Source organism: Lissotriton vulgaris, chromosome 7, assembly GCF_964263255.1.
Source record: "Lissotriton vulgaris chromosome 7, aLisVul1.2, whole genome shotgun sequence".
Classification (NCBI taxonomy): Eukaryota; Metazoa; Chordata; class Amphibia; order Caudata; family Salamandridae; genus Lissotriton; species Lissotriton vulgaris.
In genome coordinates, this window is record NC_141695.1 from 740,155,497 (window position 1) to 740,172,871 (window position 17,375).

Sequence of the window (17,375 nt, forward strand, 5' to 3'; positions counted from 1 at the left end):
CAAATGAAACAATTTAGAATAGTCTTAAAAAGATATTTTCCACACCATGAATTTAGTAAACCTCTGTTGTACATTTATTACATTTGGAAATACAGTTGATCATAATACAATACACAAATTCTTAAAAAACATGATTATACATTTCATAAAAACACTTTAAAACAAAGAATCACAAGTCGACGCGGCGTTTCGGTATTCTGTATGACTACCTTCTTCAGGACTGATTCTAGACAGATTAAAAAAGAATTTTAAAAAAACAGGGTTACTTTTCTTATAGTGGTGCAAATATTTAGTGAATCAATACTATATATGATCACAGTACATGGTAACTGCAGTATACTTGTTTTTCCCTTTTTTTTTTTGTAGACATTTTTTTAAAAACCCAAGCATTTGCCTTTGATATAAAGTTCTGTTGTTTCCATAATTCTTTTCCCTTATTTTTAATCTACAACACCCCCCATTCCTGGGAACATATCAAGCATTATCAGTGCACATTCCTACACTTGGACAGAACTAATGGTGTTTACCTTTCCCTTGGACTATACCGTCCAATGCTCCGGAAGCCCTATTTAGGGCCTCGAATTCTGTACACATATTTACTATGTATGGATTTCACATTTTTTTCGCATACCTTAAATTCAGATAGGGCAAGTTTGACCCACTGGACACAGTTTACTTCAGTTCTGTACCCAGGTGCCTTCAAATAACTTGGCTTTTTCTTCTTGATGCTAATTTGCCAGTTTTGATGTCACTATTTAAGATAAATGAATAAGAACGATGTTTTTTCAATCCATCCCACCACTATGGGTTTAGTTCTTAATGAAGAAGATTGTGTTTGACACCTCAAAATAAACACCCCTGTTTTCTTATTTATATCAAATTGAAGTACCTGGTTTTCAAGGTGAATTAGCTTGGTCTTGGACCACCAGGAGGAGCCACCGTAGTCTTAACATTGGGTTTCATCAATGACCCTAAGGAATTTTTAATTATTCTATATTAGTGCATTTGAGCCTTACTCTGTTAAAGATATCGATCATATATTAGTGAATGTTAAAACTGGGGGGGGTTTACTCACCATTCAATATTAGCTGACTGGCGCAATTTCCCGGATATGATGCTTTCCAGTCCCTCCTTTGTGAATTGGAAGTCCGTTCTACAGTTGATAATATAAAGTGTAGAAAGGATGACGTTATACATACTGTCTTATCTGTATCCTATTTAATTCTACTTTCAAAGTGCTCTGTTTATATACACTATGTTGCTGTATGTTAAACGAGAGGGAGGTTTAAAAAACTCACAAGGTTTTAACATGACTCTAGTCTGTGGGTTATTTAAGATAAGTTTGTGGATTATTTCCATTTAATTTGCTCCAGGGCGTTTAGACTACCCCTATATCACCATTACTTTCTACCTCAAAGTGCCATTACCTTTACTTTCGAATTCGGCCTCCCTGCTCCTGATGTCCTGGCAGTCTGTTCCACGCTCTCCAGCTGATGCGCTACGAGCCGTCAAGAGTACCGAGAGATTGCTTCTTCGCCGGTACTTTTATATTATCTGTTTAGTCATTGGTTGCTGCTACCTTTACTCCGATTGGTTCCCTGTGGACCAATGAGCGTACGGTTTCCATAGTAACCGAACGCTTTTGCTCCTGTGCTCGGCTTCCTATGCTATTGGTGCGTGTTGTATTCCTCTTCCCTTTCTTATTGGTTTGCGCTGGGAAAATTTCGCGTAGGGTTGCTGTAGCAACCGAATGCTTTTTGTTCCGTTTTTGTACCGCGCAAGTTTCCTATCATTCCGGATCTCGTTTTAAATCGGGACTGTGTTGTGGATGGCTTAATGCCGTCGCGCACCATTCTACACCTGCTGGCCCCGTTTTATTTATATATATATTTTTTTCAAGAAACGCTCGATCTTGAGATACATCCCGACTTACTTACCAAATAACACACGGTTGTCATGGCAATCAATGCCGCTTCTCCCGTTTCTTAACCATCATCATTGCTGATGTATTTTCAACGTACTCTATTTCTTGGGAATGTTTTGCCCTTTTAATAATTCTTTGGTCCCGTGTTTTTGTATCCCACTTGCAGCTATAAGGCTTTACATTTTCAAAACAAGTCCATTATCCTTATTGTTCGCTCCCTGATTCAGGACAGGTAGTTATCAAAGCACCCCAAGTTTTGCTCAGATCTTGGGTGCATATACTCTGCTATGTTTCTGGTCTCCTGAAGGCCAGTATTTACTGGATTATTTTCTCCCAATCTTCCCTTGAATTTAGGCCACATCTTACGCTGTTAAGGGTAGACATGTAAAATTGTTCCCTCCTTTTCCTTTTGTTATTAATGTTTCCCCCTCTGGTATTGTCAGATATCTTTTCCAAACCACACCATCTTAAATCTTCAATCTTGTGGTTGGCTACCCTCCAATGTTCAGTGAGGGGGGCTCCTATTTTGTTTGTCCTCAGCGCTGATCGGTGTTCATTTAGACGTAGTCTGAGTTCCCTAGAAGTTTCTCCTATGTATGGTCTGTTGCAGGGGCACTGAATGAAATAGATAACATTCTTGGTTCTGCAGTTGATGAAATTTTTTATGTATATTGTTTTCCCATTTGCAGTAATCTGGCTGCCTTTAAGGATATTGGTACAGTTTACACACCCCATACAGGGATGGGTTCCCGTGGGTAAGGGGTTGTTATTGATCGTAGTTTGATGGCTTTTGGAATTCTCTTTATAAGTGTGTACCAGAGAGTTTCTAATTGTTCTATTCCTCCGGTACGAGAACATTGGTTTAGGGATGGGGACCTGAGCTTTGTCCTCAATGAGATGCCAGTTCCTATTAATTATATTTTTGACTTTGTAGCTTACTTGTGAGAAATTGGTCACGAATATGATTGGCTGTGTTGAGTCCTGATTCTTCTTTTTGGGGCTAAAGAGATTTTCTCTGTTGAAGTATTTGGCTCGTTGAAAAGCATGTCTGATCATTCTCCTTGGATACCCTCTTTCGAGGAATTTTTCTTTTAGATTTATGGCGTGAGTTTCATAGTCCGCCATTGAGGTACAGTTTCTCCGCAGGCGGAGAAACTGACCGAAGGGGATATTATTTTTCTGGGACGCTGGATGGTTGCTCCCGTAGTGTAACATACTGTTTCTATCAGTTTGTTTGGTGTATAATTCGACTACTAACTGTCCTTCTTGGTGTTTTATGATGATATCCAGAAATTCTACCTGACTTCTGCTGATATGTGATGTAAATGTCAAGTTCTCATCTCCTAGATTCAACCATGTTAGGAATTCATTGAGGTCCTCAATTCCTCCTGTCCATATGAAGAAAATGTCATCAATATAGCGACCCCATTCCGAGATGTTTTCATAAAATGGGGCAGCTATATTGTAGACATGTTTCTCCTCGAATTTAGATACATACAAACATGCCAGACTAGGGGCACAGGTGGCCCCCATGCTGGTCCCCTTAATCTGCCTAAATAGGTTGTCCTTGTATAGGAAAATATTGTTTTTGAGGATTATGGTTATGCAGTCAATTATAAAGATCTGATGATTAGTTAAATCCTGTTGGTTGTCACCCAGGATCTCCTCCATGATTTCAATGGTGTTATTTTGAGGAATGTTCGTGTATAATGCTTCAATATCCAGAGTCACTAATATTTGTGACTCTGGATTGAAACTTAAGTTTTCAATTCTTTTAATCATGGAAGTGGTGTCCTTCACATAGGATCTTTGTTGTTGCACGAGGGGTTGTAAGAACACCTCCACATACTTACTCAATGGCTCTGTTAGTGATCCTATACATGATACTATAGGTCTCATGGGGGGGTCACGGATATCTTTATGTACCTTTGGGAGGCCATACAGTGCCGGGATTAATGGATCTTTATTAAGCATAAATGCGAACTCTTCCTCGCATATGATTTCATCCTCTCTGGCTAGTCTCAGCATTCTTTCGATTTCCTTCTTTAACGTTTGCCATTCCTCTCTATTAGATTTTTTGTAGTGGTTGGTGTTATTCAATAGTTTAAGCATTCTATTGTCATAATCTTGACTGTTCATGATTACAATACTACCACCCTTATCAGCTGGCTTCACTGTTAGGGTACTATCTTGTTCTAAGGATTTTAAGGCCTCCTTCTCTTCCCTGGTTAAGTTATATGATGTCCAGTTTTTTTGTTTTAAAAGATTATCAATGCTCTTGTCCACAGATCTCTCGAACGCCTCAACATATTTGTGTACGGCATTGAGAGGGGGAACCCATGTGGACTTGTTTTTTAATCCAGATTTATTATGTCTTGCAGGTCTTTCTTTCCCTTCGAAAAAGATTTGAAGTCTTACTTTTCTAAAAAAGTTCTGTAGATCTCTTTCTAAGGCATATCTATCAACTGGTGTGCATATTGCGTAACCAAGTCCCTTCTCTAACAGTTTGGTTTCTATTGTGGTTAGCTCATGGTCTGATAGATTAATCACAGCTACTTTTTTGTTTTGTGCTAATCCCACTGTTTCTGGCTCCGGATTCGAGGACGTTGAGGGTTTTGGGCTGGAGTATATTGTGCCTGATTGTAATTGTTCTTGCCCCTCCCTCTCCCTCTCTGTTGTCCAAACATCTGGTTGCGCCTGTCTAAAAAAGCTAAGCCTTCTTTTACAGATGTCTGCTGTTGTCTATTTGTCTCTCCCTCTTGGTGGTGTCTTTCATTTCCTACTTCTCCCTCTGAGTCTGTACTACTGAATGAGGAGTCAAAGAATCTCACGCGTTTTCTGGATTGGTTTCTAGGTTGGTTTTGCCACTGTCTACGGGGTTGGAAATTTTCTTTGGGGCGATCATAGAAGTCTTTTTGAAGATATGGGTAAACAATTTCCGGGTTGTAATTTTCTATATCCTTTTTTAGTTTGTTACTCTTCTTTTTAATCAAATACTCACTGTAACTATCCACATAATTTTGAATTTCTTTTAATTTGGCTTTAGCATCATCTAGTGCTGTACTCTCCCTTAATTGAGTTTCCATATCTTCTATTTCCTTTTTCTCAATGATTATAAATTCTTCCGCTGTTTCTACAATGAGCAAAATCCAATCTCTACTGCACCTGTTTGCCACAAGTGTCCATTTATCTATGAATTTTTTGTCTGTGATAAAGATCCCTGGCTCGTTAGTCACCTGTAGACCTTTAGGAATAATTCCATTCTTGCAGTATTCCACCAGGAACTCTGCGTGTAGTTCCGCTCTAACTACTTTCTTTTTTAGGTTCCATAGTTTTTCCCATTGGTCTTCATCACTTTTATCCAATCTTATTATGGTGGTATTACGTGATCTCTTGTTTATCAATCTATCAAATTGGTCCTCAGAAAAACTATATGTTTTTATACCCTCCATATTAAGGGTACTTGTTAGATTAAGTATACAGGTATTTTTTTAAAATTTATACCTGTGTGCTGATTTGCACTTTGACAACAATGACCTCCTCAGCTTACAAGCCGAGTGTACAATTACGAAAATAAAGGAGGACCCCGCACAGGTTAATAGGGGACTGGGGGGAATTGAATGCAACAACGGACTCTGGCGTCCCCTCAACAAAGAAACACACAAGTTGAGTATTTTACCCAAGAACTAGCATGCCGGTATTTCGGCGGGAAAGGTAAAGTTACAAGATTTTGAAAATGATCTCTAAAAACATACTTGAATGGGGAGGCAAGATCTCTGGATTAACTTATCTATATCCCTGCAGTTACCAAGTCTTAAGTAATTGGCATATCTAAAAGTATATATTTAATCTAAACATAAGCATCGTATTCCACAAGAAAGAATGAAAACAAATGAAACAATTTAGAATAGTCTTAAAAAGATATTTTCCACACCATGAATTTAGTAAACCTCTGTTGTACATTTATTACATTTGGAAATACAGTTGATCATAATACAATACACAAATTCTTAAAAAACATGATTATACATTTCATAAAAACACTTTAAAACAAAGAATCACAAGTCGACGCGGCGTTTCGGTATTCTGTATGACTACCTTCTTCAGGACTGATTCTAGACAGATTAAAAAAGAATTTTAAAAAAACAGGGTTACTTTTCTTATAGTGGTGCAAATATTTAGTGAATCAATACTATATATGATCACAGTACATGGTAACTGCAGTATACTTGTTTTTCCCTTTTTTTTTTTGTAGACATTTTTTTAAAAACCCAAGCATTTGCCTTTGATATAAAGTTCTGTTGTTTCCATAATTCTTTTCCCTTATTTTCAATCTACAACACCCCCCATTCCTGGGAACATATCAAGCATTATCAGTGCACATTCCTACACTTGGACAGAACTAATGGTGTTTACCTTTCCCTTGGACTATACCGTCCAATGCTCCGGAAGCCCTATTTAGGGCCTCGAATTCTGTACACATATTTACTATGTATGGATTTCACATTTTTTTCGCATACCTTAAATTCAGATAGGGCAAGTTTGACCCACTGGACACAGTTTACTTCAGTTCTGTACCCAGGTGCCTTCAAATAACTTGGCTTTTTCTTCTTGATGCTAATTTGCCAGTTTTGATGTCACTATTTAAGATAAATGAATAAGAACGATGTTTTTTCAATCCATCCCACCACTATGGGTTTAGTTCTTAATGAAGAAGATTGTGTTTGACACCTCAAAATAAACACCCCTGTTTTCTTATTTATATCAAATTGAAGTACCTGGTTTTCAAGGTGAATTAGCTTGGTCTTGGACCACCAGGAGGAGCCACCGTAGTCTTAACATTGGGTTTCATCAATGACCCTAAGGAATTTTTAATTATTCTATATTAGTGCATTTGAGCCTTACTCTGTTAAAGATATCGATCATATATTAGTGAATGTTAAAACTGGGGGGGGTTTACTCACCATTCAATATTAGCTGACTGGCGCAATTTCCCGGATATGATGCTTTCCAGTCCCTCCTTTGTGAATTGGAAGTCCGTTCTACAGTTGATAATATAAAGTGTAGAAAGGATGACGTTATACATACTGTCTTATCTGTATCCTATTTAATTCTACTTTCAAAGTGCTCTGTTTATATACACTATGTTGCTGTATGTTAAACGAGAGGGAGGTTTAAAAAACTCACAAGGTTTTAACATGACTCTAGTCTGTGGGTTATTTAAGATAAGTTTGTGGATTATTTCCATTTAATTTGCTCCAGGGCGTTTAGACTACCCCTATATCACCATTACTTTCTACCTCAAAGTGCCATTACCTTTACTTTCGAATTCGGCCTCCCTGCTCCTGATGTCCTGGCAGTCTGTTCCACGCTCTCCAGCTGATGCGCTACGAGCCGTCAAGAGTACCGAGAGATTGCTTCTTCGCCGGTACTTTTATATTATCTGTTTAGTCATTGGTTGCTGCTACCTTTACTCCGATTGGTTCCCTGTGGACCAATGAGCGTACGGTTTCCATAGTAACCGAACGCTTTTGCTCCTGTGCTCGGCTTCCTATGCTATTGGTGCGTGTTGTATTCCTCTTCCCTTTCTTATTGGTTTGCGCTGGGAAAATTTCGCGTAGGGTTGCTGTAGCAACCGAATGCTTTTTGTTCCGTTTTTGTACCGCGCAAGTTTCCTATCATTCCGGATCTCGTTTTAAATCGGGACTGTGTTGTGGATGGCTTAATGCCGTCGCGCACCATTCTACACCTGCTGGCCCCGTTTTATTTATATATATATTTTTTTCAAGAAACGCTCGATCTTGAGATACATCCCGACTTACTTACCAAATAACACACGGTTGTCATGGCAATCAATGCCGCTTCTCCCATTTCTTAACCATCATCATTGCTGATGTATTTTCAACGTACTCTATTTCTTGGGAATGTTTTGCCCTTTTAATAATTCTTTGGTCCCGTGTTTTTGTATCCCACTTGCAGCTATAAGGCTTTACATTTTCAAAACAAGTCCATTATCCTTATTGTTCGCTCCCTGATTCAGGACAGGTAGTTATCAAAGCACCCCAAGTTTTGCTCAGATCTTGGGTGCATATACTCTGCTATGTTTCTGGTCTCCTGAAGGCCAGTATTTACTGGATTATTTTCTCCCAATCTTCCCTTGAATTTAGGCCACATCTTACGCTGTTAAGGGTAGACATGTAAAATTGTTCCCTCCTTTTCCTTTTGTTATTAATGTTTCCCCCTCTGGTATTGTCAGATATCTTTTCCAAACCACACCATCTTAAATCTTCAATCTTGTGGTTGGCTACCCTCCAATGTTCAGTGAGGGGGGCTCCTATTTTGTTTGTCCTCAGCGCTGATCGGTGTTCATTTAGACGTAGTCTGAGTTCCCTAGAAGTTTCTCCTATGTATGGTCTGTTGCAGGGGCACTGAATCAAATAGATAACATTCTTGGTTCTGCAGTTGATGAAATTTTTTATGTATATTGTTTTCCCATTTGCAGTAATCTGGCTGCCTTTAAGGATATTGGTACAGTTTACACACCCCATACAGGGATGGGTTCCCGTGGGTAAGGGGTTGTTATTGATCGTAGTTTGATGGCTTTTGGAATTCTCTTTATAAGTGTGTACCAGAGAGTTTCTAATTGTTCTATTCCTCTGGTACGAGAACATTGGTTTAGGGATGGGGACCTGAGCTTTGTCCTCAATGAGATGCCAGTTCCTATTAATTATATTTTTGACTTTGTAGCTTACTTGTGAGAAATTGGTCACGAATATGATTGGCTGTGTTGAGTCCTGATTCTTCTTTTTGGGGCTAAAGAGATTTTCTCTGTTGAAGTATTTGGCTTGTTTAAAAGCATGTCTGATCATTCTCCTTGGATACCCTCTTTCGAGGAATTTTTCTTTTAGATTTATGGCGTGAGTTTCATAGTCCGCCATTGAGGTACAGTTTCTCCGCAGGCGGAGAAACTGACCGAAGGGGATATTATTTTTCTGGGACGCTGGATGGTTGCTCCCGTAGTGTAACATACTGTTTCTATCAGTTTGTTTGGTGTATAATTCGACTACTAACTGTCCTTCTTGGTGTTTTATGATGATATCCAGAAATTCTACCTGACTTCTGCTGACATGTGATGTAAATGTCAAGTTCTCATCTCCTAGATTCAACCATGTTAGGAATTCATTGAGGTCCTCAATTCCTCCTGTCCATATGAAGAAAATGTCATCAATATAGCGACCCCATTCCGAGATGTTTTCATAAAATGGGGCAGCTATATTGTAGACATGTTTCTCCTCGAATTTAGATACATACAAACATGCCAGACTAGGGGCACAGGTGGCCCCCATGCTGGTCCCCTTAATCTGCCTAAATAGGTTGTCCTTGTATAGGAAAATATTGTTTTTGAGGATTATGGTTATGCAGTCAATTATAAAGATCTGATGATTAGTTAAATCCTGTTGGTTGTCACCCAGGATCTCCTCCATGATTTCAATGGTGTTATTTTGAGGAATGTTCGTGTATAATGCTTCAATATCCAGAGTCACTAATATTTGTGACTCTGGATTGAAACTTAAGTTTTCAATTCTTTTAATCATGGAAGTGGTGTCCTTCACATAGGATCTTTGTTGTTGCACGAGAGGTTGTAAGAACACCTCCACATACTTACTCAATGGCTCTGTTAGTGATCCTATACATGATACTATAGGTCTCATGGGGGGGTCACGGATATCTTTATGTACCTTTGGGAGGCCATACAGTGCCGGGATTAATGGATCTTTATTAAGCATAAATGCGAACTCTTCCTCGCATATGATTTCATCCTCTCTGGCTAGTCTCAGCATTCTTTCGATTTCCTTCTTTAACGTTTGCCATTCCTCTCTATTAGATTTTTTGTAGTGGTTGGTGTTATTCAATAGTTTAAGCATTCTATTGTCATAATCTTGACTGTTCATGATTACAATACTACCACCCTTATCAGCTGGCTTCACTGTTAGGGTACTATCTTGTTCTAAGGATTTTAAGGCCTCCTTCTCTTCCCTGGTTAAGTTATAAGATGTCCAGTTTTTTTGTTTTAAAAGATTATCAATGCTCTTGTCCACAGATCTCTCGAACGCCTCAACATCTTTGTGTACGGCATTGAGAGGGGGAACCCATGTGGACTTGTTTTTTAATCCAGATTTATTATGTCTTGCAGGTCTTTCTTTCCCTTCGAAAAAGATTTGAAGTCTTACTTTTCTAAAAAAGTTCTGTAGATCTCTTTCTAAGGCATATCTATCAACTGGTGTGCATATTGCGTAACCAAGTCCCTTCTCTAACAGTTTGGTTTCTATTGTGGTTAGCTCATGGTCTGATAGATTAATCACAGCTACTTTTTTGTTTTGTGCTAATCCCACTGTTTCTGGCTCCGGGTTCGAGGACGTTGAGGGTTTTGGGCTGGAGTATATTGTGCCTGATTGTAATTGTTCTTGCCCCTCCCTCTCCCTCTCTGTTGTCCAAACATCTGGTTGCGCCTGTCTAAAAAAGCTAAGCCTTCTTTTACAGATGTCTGCTGTTGTCTATTTGTCTCTCCCTCTTGGTGGTGTCTTTCATTTCCTACTTCTCCCTCTGAGTCTGTACTACTGAATGAGGAGTCAAAGAATCTCACGCGTGTTCTGGATTGGTTTCTAGGTTGGTTTTGCCACTGTCTACGGGGTTGGAAATTTTCTTTGGGGCGATCATAGAAGTCTTTTTGAAGATATGGGTAAACAATTTCCGGGTTGTAATTTTCTATATCTTTTTTTAGTTTGTTACTCTTCTTTTTAATCAAATACTCACTGTAACTATCCACATAATTTTGAATTTCTTTTAATTTGGCTTTAGCATCATCTAGTGCTGTACTCTACCTTAATTGAGTTTCCATATCTTCTATTTCCTTTTTCTCAATGATTATAAATTCTTCCGCTGTTTCTACAATGAGCAAAATCCAATCTCTACTGCACCTGTTTGCCACAAGTGTCCATTTATCTATGAATTTTTTGTCTGTGATAAAGATCCCTGGCTCGTTAGTCACCTGTAGACCTTTAGGAATAATTCCATTCTTGCAGTATTCCACCAGGAACTCTGCCTGTAGTTCCGCTCTAACTACTTTCTTTTTTAGGTTCCATAGTTTTTCCCATTGGTCTTCATCACTTTTATCCAATCTTATTGTGGTGGTATTACGTGATCTCTTGTTTATCAATCTATCAAATTGGTCCTCAGAAAAACTATATGTTTTTATACCCTCCATATTAAGGGTACTTGTTAGATTAAGTATACAGGTATTTTTTTAAAATTTATACCTGTGTGCTGATTTGCACTTTGACAACAATGACCTCCCCCATGAGACCTATAGTATCATGTATAGGATCACTAACAGAGCCATTGAGTAAGTATGTGGAGGTGTTCTTACAACCCCTCGTGCAACAACAAAGATCCTATGTGAAGGACACCACTTCCATGATTAAAAGAATTGAAAACTTAAGTTTCAATCCAGAGTCACAAATATTAGTGACTCTGGATATTGAAGCATTATACACGAACATTCCTCAAAATAACACCATTGAAATCATGGAGGAGATCCTGGGTGACAACCAACAGGATTTAACTTATCATCAGATCTTTATAATTGACTGCATAACCATAATCCTCAAAAACAATATTTTCCTATACAAGGACAACCTATTTAGGCAGATTAAGGGGACCAGCATGGGGGCCACCTGTGCCCCTAGTCTGGCATGTTTGTATGTATCTAAATTCGAGGAGAAACATGTCTACAATATAGCTGCCCCATTTTATGAAAACATCTCGGAATGGGGTCGCTATATTGATGACATTTTCTTCATATGGACAGGAGGAATTGAGGACCTCAATGAATTCCTAACATGGTTGAATCTAGGAGATGAGAACTTGACATTTACATCACATATCAGCAGAAGTCAGGTAGAATTTCTGGATATCATCATAAAACACCAAGAAGGACAGTTAGTAGTCGAATTATACACCAAACAAACTGATAGAAACAGTATGTTACACTACGGGAGCAACCATCCAGCGTCCCAGAAAAATAATATCCCCTTCGGTCAGTTTCTCCGCCTGCGGAGAAACTGTACCTCAATGGCGGACTATGAAACTCACGCCATAAATCTAAAAGAAAAATTCCTCGAAAGAGGGTATCCAAGGAGAATGATCAGACATGCTTTTAAACGAGCCAAATACTTCAACAGAGAAAATCTCTTTAGCCCCAAAAAGAAGAATCAGGACTCAACACAGCCAATCATATTCATGACCAATTTCTCACAAGTAAGCTACAAAGTCAAAAATATAATTAATAGGAACTGGCATCTCATTGAGGACAAAGCTCAGGTCCCCATCCCTAAACCAATGTTCTCGTACCGGAGGAATAGAACAATTAGAAACTCTCTGGTACACACTTATAAAGAGAATTCCAAAAGCCATCAAACTACGATCAATAACAACCCCTTACCCACGGGAACCCATCCCTGTATGGGGTGTGTAAACTGTACCAATATCCTTAAAGGCAGCCAGATTACTGCAAATGGGAAAACAATATACATAAAAAATTTCATCAACTGCAGAACCAAGAATGTTATCTATTTGATTCAGTGCCCCTGCAACAGACCATACATAGGAGAAACTTCTAGGGAACTCAGACTACGTCTAAATGAACACTGATCAGCGCTGAGGACAAACAAAATAGGAGCCCCCCTCACTGAACATTGGAGGGTAGCCAACCACAAGATTGAAGATTTAAGATGGTGTGGTTTGGAAAAGATATCTGACAATACCAGAGGGGGAAACATTAATAACAAAAGGAAAAGGAGGGAACAATTTTACATGTCTACCCTTAACAGCGTAAGATGTGGCCTAAATTCAAGGGAAGATTGGGAGAAAATAATCCAGTAAATACTGGCCTTCAGGAGACCAGAAACATAGCAGAGTATATGCACCCAAGATCTGAGCAAAACTTGGGGTGCTTTGATAACTACCTGTCCTGAATCAGGGAGCGAACAATAAGGATAATGGACTTGTTTTGAAAATGTAAAGCCTTATAGCTGCAAGTGGGATACAAAAACACGGGACCAAAGAATTATTAAAAGGGCAAAACATTCCCAAGAAATAGAGTACGTTGAAAATACATCAGCAATGATGATGGTTAAGAAACGGGAGAAGCGGCATTGATTGCCATGACAACCGTGTGTTATTTGGTAAGTAAGTCGGGATGTATCTCAAGATCGAGCGTTTCTTGAAAAAAATATATATATAAATAAAACGGGGCCAGCAGGTGTAGAATGGTGCGCGACGGCATTAAGCCATCCACAACACAGTCCCGATTTAAAACGAGATCCGGAATGATAGGAAACTTGCGCGGTACAAAAACGGAACAAAAAGCATTCGGTTGCTACAGCAACCCTACGCGAAATTTTCCCAGCGCAAACCAATAAGAAAGGGAAGAGGAATACAACACGCACCAATAGCATAGGAAGCCGAGCACAGGAGCAAAAGCGTTCGGTTACTATGGAAACCGTACGCTCATTGGTCCACAGGGAACCAATCGGAGTAAAGGTAGCAGCAACCAATGACTAAACAGATAATATAAAAGTACCGGCGAAGAAGCAATCTCTCGGTACTCTTGACGGCTCGTAGCGCATCAGCTGGAGAGCGTGGAACAGACTGCCAGGACATCAGGAGCAGGGAGGCCGAATTCGAAAGTAAAGGTAATGGCACTTTGAGGTAGAAAGTAATGGTGATATAGGGGTAGTCTAAACGCCCTGGAGCAAATTAAATGGAAATAATCCACAAACTTATCTTAAATAACCCACAGACTAGAGTCATGTTAAAACCTTGTGAGTTTTTTAAACCTCCCTCTCGTTTAACATACAGCAACATAGTGTATATAAACAGAGCACTTTGAAAGTAGAATTAAATAGGATACAGATAAGACAGTATGTATAACGTCATCCTTTCTACACTTTATATTATCAACTGTAGAACGGACTTCCAATTCACAAAGGAGGGACTGGAAAGCATCATATCCGGGAAATTGCGCCAGTCAGCTAATATTGAATGGTGAGTAAACCCCCCCCAGTTTTAACATTCACTAATATATGATCGATATCTTTAACAGAGTAAGGCTCAAATGCACTAATATAGAATAATTAAAAATTCCTTAGGGTCATTGATGAAACCCAATGTTAAGACTACGGTGGCTCCTCCTGGTGGTCCAAGACCAAGCTAATTCACCTTGAAAACCAGGTACTTCAATTTGATATAAATAAGAAAACAGGGGTGTTTATTTTGAGGTGTCAAACACAATCTTCTTCATTAAGAACTAAACCCATAGTGGTGGGATGGATTGAAAAAACATCGTTCTTATTCATTTATCTTAAATAGTGACATCAAAACTGGCAAATTAGCATCAAGAAGAAAAAGCCAAGTTATTTGAAGGCACCTGGGTACAGAACTGAAGTAAACTGTGTCCAGTGGGTCAAACTTGCCCTATCTGAATTTAAGGTATGCGAAAAAAATGTGAAATCCATACATAGTAAATATGTGTACAGAATTCGAGGCCCTAAATAGGGCTTCCGGAGCATTGGACGGTATAGTCCAAGGGAAAGGTAAACACCATTAGTTCTGTCCAAGTGTAGGAATGTGCACTGATAATGCTTGATATGTTCCCAGGAATGGGGGGTGTTGTAGATTAAAAATAAGGGAAAAGAATTATGGAAACAACAGAACTTTATATCAAAGGCAAATGCTTGGGTTTTTAAAAAAATGTCTACAAAAAAAAAGGGAAAAACAAGTATACTGCAGTTACCATGTACTGTGATCATATATAGTATTGATTCACTAAATATTTGCACCACTATAAGAAAAGTAACCCTGTTTTTTTAAAATTCTTTTTTAATCTGTCTAGAATCAGTCCTGAAGAAGGTAGTCATACAGAATACTGAAACGCCGCGTCGACTTGTGATTCTTTGTTTTAAAGTGTTTTTATGAAATGTATAATCATGTTTTTTAAGAATTTGTGTATTGTATTATGATCAACTGTATTTCCAAATGTAATAAATGTACAACAGAGATTTACTAAATTCATGGTGTGGAAAATATCTTTTTAAGACTATTCTAAATTGTTTCATTTGTTTTCATTCTTTCTTGTGGAATACGATGCTTATGTTTGGATTAAATATATACTTTTAGATATGCCAATTACTTAAGACTTGGTAACTGCAGGGATATAGATAAATTAATCCAGAGATCTTGCCTCCCCATTCAAGTATGTTTTTAGAGATCATTTTCAAAATCTTGTAACTTTACCTTTCCCGCCGAAATACCGGCATGCTAGTTCTTGGGTAAAATACTCAACTTGTGTGTTTCTTTGTTGAGGGGACGCCAGAGTCCGTTGTTGCAACAAAAAGAAAGGCCAGGTCAAACAATGGACCTATTGGCTTTAAGAAACGCTTGCCAGCAGTATCCAATGAATGACTAACAACACTAATTGTATTATTAGGATTGAAATTGTTTTATTTCTCTCAGCCTCCTTGCTGCCAAGCTATGGAATAGCCTGCCTGTAACCATACGGGGGATGCATGATCTTTTAGCCTTTAGGAAAGCCATCAAAACCCATCTTTTCCAATAATCCGTTTTCTTTGTGCACCTTCACTTTGCACCCTGGTCAGTTCGCAGCGCCGGGACGCCCCTTGGCTGGGGCAGCCGCGCGCTATATAAATTCTCATAACATAACATAACATTTCTTAAGGTGCACATCTGTCAAATAAATGCCCATAAGGCATGTGGACAGTATAGTGGTCTTTGAAGTTTCTCAGTCGCTTCCACTCTCCCCTTCAGACCACTTTTCTCTAACTCTATTAGTCACTGCCCTCCTATGCACATTTTCTCATCAAATCACAACTACAGTTAGTCATATGTGACAAACATACTGTGAACTCTGCAGAGAGGCCAAGGATTGGATGTCCATATAGTCTGAACACCTGCATGACCCACTGACAGGCCAGTAAGAGAAATCTGCACAGCCTCAAGCCTCTGCTCTAGTGCTCTCAATTGTGCACCGTCATAAACATTAATCCAGAACCTGATTTTACAAAACACACACATGTGACTAATTTTCCAGTGTTCACTATAGAGGCTACAAAATGTGCTATATGTTGCTTGAAAAACAATTTCATAAACACAATATCTAGGGGGAAGCAAATATGCAGAATGAAGTACACATGTAAAATGAAAACAGGCACTGCATCACTGCCTTAAGGGTTTTTACAGTCATTTGTTGAGGCATTGATCGGCTTTTTATCTGTTTCAGTTAAGGACATAAATACAAAGCCTTAAGGTGGCCCATTTCAAAGTAAATATATAACTGAAAGCTCTGGATAAGTATTTATTCAGAGCTTAAAACACAGTACTGAAATTAGATTTAGCAAGGTTATCATTGAGGGATTTCCTATGCTGCAGCCTGTGCTTGCTCTAAATAGAAGATATCATTGCCTTTATATCTAGCAATGCATGACTGACAATTCATAAAGAAAGGGGGGTTGTGCCTAAGACGATTGATGCACTCATAAGAACTAGCAATCTCTATGAACACAGAAAAGGTATGCCAAATACATAGGCACAAACATTAAGGAAAATCAGCTGATGAGGAACATAGAATTACAGCACAGGCATTACATCGTAATGCCTCTACAATACAAGTTTTACAACACAGGTGACATTACATCGCATGCCATTACAATGCAGGTGCCATTACAATGCATGTCATTACAACGCATGCCATTACAATGCATAGTAAAGTAAGTAATGGATGTAAGTGAGGTATGTTGTTATTTTTGATTATTTTTTATATTTTGTTTTTTTAGGAAAGTAACAGTTAATAGTAATAGTAATAGTATTACTTTAAAAAAAATATTAGTTAAAAATATATATATATATATCATAAAATATAATTAAAATACATTGATTTTGTTTGGGTATTATATTAATACTCAGGTGTTATTTCAAAATATTTGAGTTTAAAAAAAAATTGATTAGCTGCTAATTTAGTAAAAAAAAAAAAAAATATATATATATATATATATATATATATATATATATATATATATATATATATATATATATATATATATATATATATAATTTAATATATTAATTTAAAATATATTAAATGTGCCATGCACTTTTGCACAGGGATCAGATGTATGGGAAATAGGGGTTTTGGTTGGGGAAGTGTATTAATACTCAGGAATCAATTTTAGTACTTGAGAATTAAATAATATTTAGTTTTAGTCATAGTAAATGAAAAAACTTATTTTTTAATTAATACAAGCCCCTCTGGGATGGGATTTTGGGTTGGGGAGTGTATTAACACTCAGTTAATAATCGAAAAACGTAATAATTCATT